Source organism: Anopheles nili (assembly GCF_943737925.1).
Source record: "Anopheles nili chromosome X unlocalized genomic scaffold, idAnoNiliSN_F5_01 X_unloc_1, whole genome shotgun sequence".
In the NCBI taxonomy this organism is placed as follows: Eukaryota; Metazoa; Arthropoda; class Insecta; order Diptera; family Culicidae; genus Anopheles; species Anopheles nili.
The window spans coordinates 1,110,514-1,120,000 of NW_026525467.1; the positions used below are offsets into that span (position 1 = coordinate 1,110,514).

The 9,487-nt window shown below is 53.7% G+C and overlaps 1 pseudogene; it reads right to left on the bottom strand.

Moving 5' to 3' along the window:
* Positions 1 to 7,889: 7,889 nt before the first annotated feature.
* The window catches only part of LOC128729382 (large subunit ribosomal RNA), a 7,056-nt pseudogene continuing 5,458 nt past the window's right edge, over positions 7,890 to 9,487 (bottom strand).

Consider the following 9,487-nt stretch of genomic DNA (forward strand, 5'->3'; position numbering starts at 1 on the left):
CGACCTTCAGGATTTTGCTCTACGGAAGGGGGTCGACTTGTGCGCAACCCCGACCTTCAGGATTTTGCTCTACGGAAGGGGGTGCACAAAAGTGTTCGTAATCAACCTCGGATTGTACTTTTCATCATCTACGGGCATCGTAGGGACCGAAAAAAGTGGTTTCGCATGATAGTCCACCTCGACCCATGTCGACCCTTGCGCGACCCCGACCTTCAGGATTTTGCTCTACGGAAGGGGGTGCACAAAAGTGTTCGTAATCAACCTCGGATTGTACTTTTCATCATCTAGGGGCACCGTAGGGACCGAAAAAAGTGGTTTCGCATGATAGTCCACCTCGACCCATGTCGACCCTTGCGCGACCCCGACCTTCAGGATTTTGCTCTACGGAAGGGGGTGCACAAAAGTGTTCGTAATCAACCTCGGATTGTACTTTTCATCATCTAGGGGCACCGTAGGGACCGAAAAAAGTGGTTTCGCATGATAGTCCACCTCGACCCATGTCGACCCTTGCGCGACCCCGACCTTCAGGATTTTGCTCTACGGAAGGGGGTCTACTTGTGCGCAACCCCGACCTTCAGGATTTTGCTCTACGGAAGGGGGTGCACAAAAGTGTTCGTAATCAACCTCGGATTGTACTTTTCATCATCTAGGGGCACCGTAGGGACCGAAAAAAGTGGTTTCGCATGATAGTCCACCTCGACCCATGTCGACCCTTGCGCGACCCCGACCTTCAGGATTTTGCTCTACGGAAGGGGGTGCACAAAAGTGTTCGTAATCAACCTCGGATTGTACTTTTCATCATCTAGGGGCACCGTAGGGACCGAAAAAAGTGGTTTCGCATGATAGTCCACCTCGACCCATGTCGACCCTTGCGCGACCCCGACCTTCAGGATTTTGCTCTACGGAAGGGGGTGCACAAAAGTGTTCGTAATCAACCTCGGATTGTACTTTTCATCATCTACGGGCACCGTAGGGACCGAAAAAAGTGGTTTCGCATGATAGTCCACCTCGACCCATGTCGACCCTTGCGCGACCCCGACCTTCAGGATTTTGCTCTACGGAAGGGGGTGCACAAAAGTGTTCGTAATCAACCTCGGATTGTACTTTTCATCATCTAGGGGCACCGTAGGGACCGAAAAAAGTGGTTTCGCATGATAGTCCACCTCGACCCATGTCGACCCTTGCGCGACCCCGACCTTCAGGATTTTGCTCTACGGAAGGGGGTCTACTTGTGCGCAACCCCGACCTTCAGGATTTTGCTCTACGGAAGGGGGTGCACAAAAGTGTTCGTAATCAACCTCGGATTGTACTTTTCATCATCTAGGGGCACCGTAGGGACCGAAAAAAGTGGTTTCGCATGATAGTCCACCTCGACCCATGTCGACCCTTGCGCGACCCCGACCTTCAGGATTTTGCTCTACGGAAGGGGGTGCACAAAAGTGTTCGTAATCAACCTCGGATTGTACTTTTCATCATCTAGGGGCACCGTAGGGACCGAAAAAAGTGGTTTCGCATGATAGTCCACCTCGACCCATGTCGACCCTTGCGCGACCCCGACCTTCAGGATTTTGCTCTACGGAAGGGGGTCTACTTGTGCGCAACCCCGACCTTCAGGATTTTGCTCTACGGAAGGGGGTGCACAAAAGTGTTCGTAATCAACCTCGGATTGTACTTTTCATCATCTAGGGGCACCGTAGGGACCGAAAAAAGTGGTTTCGCATGATAGTCCACCTCGACCCATGTCGACCCTTGCGCGACCCCGACCTTCAGGATTTTGCTCTACGGAAGGGGGTCTACTTGTGCGCAACCCCGACCTTCAGGATTTTGCTCTACGGAAGGGGGTGCACAAAAGTGTTCGTAATCAACCTCGGATTGTACTTTTCATCATCTAGGGGCACCGTAGGGACCGAAAAAAGTGGTTTCGCATGATAGTCCACCTCGACCCATGTCGACCCTTGCGCGACCCCGACCTTCAGGATTTTGCTCTACGGAAGGGGGTGCACAAAAGTGTTCGTAATCAACCTCGGATTGTACTTTTCATCATCTAGGGGCACCGTAGGGACCGAAAAAAGTGGTTTCGCATGATAGTCCACCTCGACCCATGTCGACCCTTGCGCGACCCCGACCTTCAGGATTTTGCTCTACGGAAGGGGGTCTACTTGTGCGCAACCCCGACCTTCAGGATTTTGCTCTACGGAAGGGGGTGCACAAAAGTGTTCGTAATCAACCTCGGATTGTACTTTTCATCATCTAGGGGCACCGTAGGGACCGAAAAAAGTGGTTTCGCATGATAGTCCACCTCGACCCATGTCGACCCTTGCGCGACCCCGACCTTCAGGATTTTGCTCTACGGAAGGGGGTGCACAAAAGTGTTCGTAATCAACCTCGGATTGTACTTTTCATCATCTAGGGGCACCGTAGGGACCGAAAAAAGTGGTTTCGCATGATAGTCCACCTCGACCCATGTCGACCCTTGCGCGACCCCGACCTTCAGGATTTTGCTCTACGGAAGGGGTCTACCCTTGCTCGACCCCGACCTTCAGGATTTTGCTCTACGGAAGGGGGTGCACAAAAGTGTTCGTAATCAACCTCGGATTGTACTTTTCATCATCTAGGGGCACCGTAGGGACCGAAAAAAGTGGTTTCGCATGATAGTCCACCTCGACCCATGTCGACCCTTGCGCGACCCCGACCTTCAGGATTTTGGCCATTTTTGGGGGTGCACAAAAGTGTTCGTAATCAACCTCGGATTGTACTTTTCATCATCTAGGGGCACCGTAGGGACCGAAAAAAGTGGTTTCGCATGATAGTCCACCTCGACCCATGTCGACCCTTGCGCGACCCCGACCTTCAGGATTTTGCTCTACGGAAGGGGGTGCACACTTGTGCGCAACCCCGACCTTCAGGATTTTGCTCTACGGAAGGGGGTGCACAAAAGTGTTCGTAATCAACCTCGGATTGTACTTTTCATCATCTAGGGGCACCGTAGGGACCGAAAAAAGTGGTTTCGCATGATAGTCCACCTCGACCCATGTCGACCCTTGCGCGACCCCGACCTTCAGGATTTTGCTCTACGGAAGGGGGTCGACTTGTGCGCAACCCCGACCTTCAGGATTTTGCTCTACGGAAGGGGGTGCACAAAAGTGTTCGTAATCAACCTCGGATTGTACTTTTCATCATCTAGGGGCACCGTAGGGACCGAAAAAAGTGGTTTCGCATGATAGTCCACCTCGACCCATGTCGACCCTTGCGGGACCCCGACCTTCAGGATTTTGCTCTACGGAAGGGGGTCGACTTGTGCGCAACCCCGACCTTCAGGATTTTGCTCTACGGAAGGGGGTGCACAAAAGTGTTCGTAATCAACCTCGGATTGTACTTTTCATCATCTAGGGGCACCGTAGGGACCGAAAAAAGTGGTTTCGCATGATAGTCCACCTCGACCCATGTCGACCCTTGCGCGACCCCGACCTTCAGGATTTTGCTCTACGGAAGGGGGTGCACACTTGTGCGACCCCGACCTTCAGGATTTTGCTCTACGGAAGGGGGTGCACAAAAGTGTTCGTAATCAACCTCGGATTGTACTTTTCATCATCTAGGGCCACCGTAGGGACCGAAAAAAGTGGTTTCGCATGATAGTCCACCTCGACCCATGTCGACCCTTGCGCGACCCCGACCTTCAGGATTTTGCTCTACGGAAGGGGGTCGACTTGTGCGCAACCCCGACCTTCAGGATTTTGCTCTACGGAAGGGGGTGCACACTTGTGCGACCCCGACCTTCAGGATTTTGCTCTACGGAAGGGGGTGCACAAAAGTGTTCGTAATCAACCTCGGATTGTACTTTTCATCATCTAGGGGCACCGTAGGGACCGAAAAAAGTGGTTTCGCATGATAGTCCACCTCGACCCATGTCGACCCTTGCGCGACCCCGACCTTCAGGATTTTGCTCTACGGAAGGGGGTGCACAAAAGTGTTCGTAATCAACCTCGGATTGTACTTTTCATCATCTAGGGGCACCGTAGGGACCGAAAAAAGTGGTTTCGCATGATAGTCCACCTCGACCCATGTCGACCCTTGCGCGACCCCGACCTTCAGGATTTTGCTCTACGGAAGGGGGTCGACTTGTGCGCAACCCCGACCTTCAGGATTTTGCTCTACGGAAGGGGGTGCACAAAAGTGTTCGTAATCAACCTCGGATTGTACTTTTCATCATCTAGGGGCACCGTAGGGACCGAAAAAAGTGGTTTCGCATGATAGTCCACCTCGACCCATGTCGACCCTTGCGCGACCCCGACCTTCAGGATTTTGCTCTACGGAAGGGGTCCTCTCTGTACAAGGTTTAGGGGTACATTTTCACCCAAAAACCACTATCGCTCATCCGAAACAACTCCTCGACATGTGTCTTCTCTGTGAATTTGGCCCCGATCTGACGAGTAGTTTTCGAGATATGCCCCTCTGAAGGTACATATTGGGACTTAGCCGATTTTCACCCATTGCGGTGTCTATGGGGTGTTGGGAATCGCTCTACCGACCAGCCGGTTGGAGATATCGATTCCCGGTCTTGGGCGCGTTTGCTCAACTCCGTAATGCCTACTTTTCGTCCGTACACACAACACCTCGCAGAGTTCTCCTTCTGCCAGATATAGCGCGTGCCCCTTTGTTCGTGCACCATTTTGGCCCGTTTTTCGCACATTGCCTCGAAACCATGCGTCCGACGCTTTTGCGTCCCAAGCACCGATGTTAGAACACCACCGTGGCTAACTTTCGTGCATATACGCCAACTCCGTGCAATGTCTCCATCACCCTGTTTTTGGGTGAAAACCCATTTCAGGGACTTAGCCGATTTTCACCCATTGCGGTGTCTATGGGGTGTTGGGAATCGCTCTACCGACCAGCCGGTTGGAGATATCGAGTTGCGGTCTTCGGCGCGTTTGCTCAACTCCGTAATGCCTACTTTTCGTCCATACACACAACACCTCGCAGAGTTCTCCTTCTGCCAGATATAGCGCGTGCCCCTTTGTTCGTGCACCATTTTGGCCCGTTTTTCGCACATTGCTTCGAAATCATGCGTGCGACGGTTTTGCGTCCCAAGTAGTGATGTTAGAACACCACCGTGGCTAACTTTCGTCCATATACGCCAACTCCGTGCAATGTCTCCATCACCCTGTTTTTGGGTGAAAACCCATTTCAGGGACTTAGCCGATTTTCACCCATTGCGGTGTCTATGGGGTGTTGGGAATCGCTCTACCGACCAGCCGGTTGGAGATATCGAGTTGCGGTCTTCGGCGCGTTTGCTCAACTCCGTAATGCCTACTTTTCGTCCATACACACAACACCTCGCAGAGTTCTCCTTCTGCCAGATATAGCGCGTGCCCCTTTGTTCGTGCACCATTTTGGCCCGTTTTTCGTACATCGCTTCGAAACCATGCGTCCGACGGTTTTGCGTCCCAAGTACCGATGTTAGAACACCACCGTGGCTAACTTTCGTCCATATACGCCAACTCCGTACAATGTCTCCATCACCCTGTTTTTGGGTGAAAACCCATTTCTGGGACTTAGCCGATTTTCACCCATTGCGGTGTCTATGGGGTGTTGGGAATCGCTCTACCGACCAGCCGGTTTGGGATATCGATTCCCGGTCTTCGGCGCGTTTGCTCAACTCCGTAATGCCTACTTTTCGTCCATACACACAACACCTCGCAGAGTTCTCCTTCTGCCATATATAGCGCGTGCCCCTTTGTTCGTGCACCATTTTGGCCCGTTTTTCGTACATCGCTTCGAAACCATGCGTCCGACGCTTTTGCGTCCCAAGCACCGATGTTAGAACACCACCGTGGCTAACTTTCGTCCATATACGCCAACTCCGTGCAATGTCTCCATCACCCTGTTTTTGGGTGAAAACCCATTTCAGGGACTTAGCCGATTTTCACCCATTGCGGTGTCTATGGGGTGTTGGGAATCGCTCTACCGACCAGCCGGTTGGAGATATCGAGTTGCGGTCTTCGGCGCGTTTGCTCAACTCCGTAATGCCTACTTTTCGTCCATACACACAACACCTCGCAGAGTTCTCCTTCTGCCAGATATAGCGCGTGCCCCTTTGTTCGTGCACCATTTTGGCCCGTTTTTCGCACATTGCTTCGAAATCATGCGTGCGACGGTTTTGCGTCCCAAGTAGTGATGTTAGAACACCACCGTGGCTAACTTTCGTCCATATACGCCAACTCCGTGCAATGTCTCCATCACCCTGTTTTTGGGTGAAAACCCATTTCAGGGACTTAGCCGATTTTCACCCATTGCGGTGTCTATGGGGTGTTGGGAATCGCTCTACCGACCAGCCGGTTGGAGATATCGAGTTGCGGTCTTCGGCGCGTTTGCTCAACTCCGTAATGCCTACTTTTCGTCCATACACACAACACCTCGCAGAGTTCTCCTTCTGCCAGATATAGCGCGTGCCCCTTTGTTCGTGCACCATTTTGGCCCGTTTTTCGCACATTGCTTCGAAATCATGCGTGCGACGGTTTTGCGTCCCAAGTAGTGATGTTAGAACACCACCGTGGCTAACTTTCGTCCATATACGCCAACTCCGTACAATGTCTCCATCACCCTGTTTTTGGGTGAAAACCCATTTCTGGGACTTAGCCGATTTTCACCCATTGCGGTGTCTATGGGGTGTTGGGAATCGCTCTACCGACCAGCCGGTTGGAGATATCGAGTTGCGGTCTTCGGCGCGTTTGCTCAACTTCGTAATGCCTACTTTTCGTCCATACACACAACACCTCGCAGAGTTCTCCTTCTGCCAGATATAGCGCGTGCCCCTTTGTTCGTGCACCGTTTTGGCCCGTTTTTCGCACATTGCCTCGAAACCATGCGTCCGACGCTTTTGCGTCCCAAGTACCGATGTTAGAACAAAACCGTGGCTAACTTTCGTCCATATACGCCAAACTTCTCAGACACCTCCATCCGAGAGTATTTCGTGTTTTCCCATATATTGCATACTGCCAGGGGTTTTCTTCCATACAACTTTCAATGTTCTGTAAAATACCCGCGCATCGTCCGATTGGACTGAAACTGCTCCGGCGCGCTCTCTGCCGTGCTACAACTCTGCGCAAACCATCAAAACCTCGATGCCTGCGTGCGCACCTAGCCATCTGAACTCCGTACACTCTGGCTTAACAGGCCTCTTAGCCCGTTACAACATGGCTAACCCACTGGTAACCGGTAACCGTCACTCGTCCAATGTGGTCCATCACCCGTGCAAGCTGTTTCGCGTGCTTGCGCTTGCTCCGTGAGCAATCCCGCGTGCATTCGGTTGTCTTCCAACAGCGTGTTCGTCTCGCAACAATCTCCTCCGTGTGTACGCCTGGTGCTATGCAACAAGTTGAAATTTTTCGGGAAGTCAAGTTTTGGGACTTGTACTTTTTTTCAACATTAAATGCAGCTTTTCGCACACCATAGCAACTCGGGCTTCGACTTTCGGGACTTGGTGCTTTTCGCGGATCAAGCCCAATGGACTTGACCCGCTAAAGCTCACCTCCTCTCTATCGCTCCATTCGGGTAGCTATGGTGCACCCCAGCCAGTAGCGCACATGCACCCCATGTCTGGGGCACAAGCACACCACCCACTAGGACACACCACAGCAGCACACCCTTCTGCACATAGCACCACGTGTGTGTGCAGCGTCGCCTTACCCAAGCGACTTGCGGCACCTTGCAGGAGCAAGCTCCCACAGGTGGCGCGCAGCCGGTGTGTGACTCCCGCACACTCCCGACTAGGTGGTACCATCATCACCATGGCACGCACCCAGGCACCTGCACCTGCTGCAGGTACCTTACGCACACGCGTGATGACCCCCGCGTGTGGAGGGCCACCATCGCATCTCGCCACGTCGTGTGGCAAACCACCAAGCATGGGTAGAGTGAGAGGATCGAAGCGTACGCCTCTCTGCAACTCGCGTCTCCCAGCCTGAAGTCCCGTCGTTTGCGGGCGGTCGGTAGGTGTCGAAACTAGGTGTATCCACGGTCGACGGGGCCGACGGACTCCGGCGTTCCCTGTGGTAAGGTACTAGCACGTGCGAGTGCGGCCCCGCGCGATGCGGCCCAGTGTGTAACGGGGGATGAGACGCAGGGGTTCAGGCGAAGCCCCGGCGGGTCTCGGAGGGTTGATAGGCCCGCTAGCTTACGATCACCTAATGGGGGTTGGAGGCGCTATCGGCTCGGTTTGGCTACGACCTTAGAGGCGTTCAGGCATAATCCAGCGGACGTAGCTTCATACCAAAGTCCGGTCGAACTAGTATTGAGCCAGTGGTCCGTACCTGTGGTTCCTCTCGTACTGCACAGGAATTCCGTTAGGATAGCTGCGCGCGGCACACACCAGTAGGGTAAAACTAACCTGTCTCACGACGGTCTAAACCCAGCTCACGTTCCCTTGAAAGGGTGAACAATCCTACGCTTGGTGAATTTTGCTTCACAATGATAGGAAGAGCCGACATCGAAGGATCAAAAAGCCACGTCGCTATGAACGCTTGGCGGCCACAAGCCAGTTATCCCTGTCTGCCCTGCGACGCTCGTCAAAGCATTGGCTGGAGCTTGTGACGAGACGATGCAGAGAGTAAACCCGCGACAGCACGGACGTCGAAGCAATGTGTTCTGGTGGACCCCGGAAATCTCACAGCTGCAGCAGGCCTGCAGAGTAGCCCGGGACCACGCTCTGCGCATGTCGAACGCGCCAGAGCGTGAGGTCGCTGCAGCAAGTCATCTGGCTGCACGACGAACTCTGCAGAAGGAGATTCGACGGAGCAAGGAACGGCGGTTCCAGGAGTTGATCGACGCCGTTGAGGATGATGTGTTTGGGGCAGGGTACCAGGTCGTACTCACGTCTCTCCGTGGCAGTCGCGCACCACCGGAGACTGACCGAGCGACCTTGGATCGCATTGTTGCTGACCTGTTCCCAGAGCACCCGTCTTTCGACTGGCCAGAGCCAAGCCATCTTGCTCCCGGAGAGAACACCCTCCGTCCGGTAACCATCGAGGAACTACAAGTGATAGCATCGCGGATGAGTTCGAGGAAGGCACCAGGCCTCGACGGCATCCCGAACGCTGCTGTGAAGGTGCTGATAAGTGAACACCCAGACGTGCTGCGAAGGCTTTACCAGGGCTGTCTCGACCGTGCTTTGTTTCCCGCGGCATGGAAGAGACAGCGACTGGTGCTCATTCCGAAACCGGGGAAGCCTCCGGGCGAGAGCTCGTCGTACCGCCCACTGTGTATGCTAGACACGGTGGGAAAGGTACTGGAGAGGCTCATCCTCGAGCGCCTCAATGAGCACCTGGAAAGCACGTCTGGGCAGATGCTGTCCGACCGGCAGTACGGATTCCGCAGGGGACGTTCAACGGTGGACGCGGTAGCCCGAATCGTGGCAGCTGGCAGCACGGCCATGTCCTTCGGCCGAACTGGACACGGGGTTCACAGATTTCTACTGGTCGTCACTTTGGAC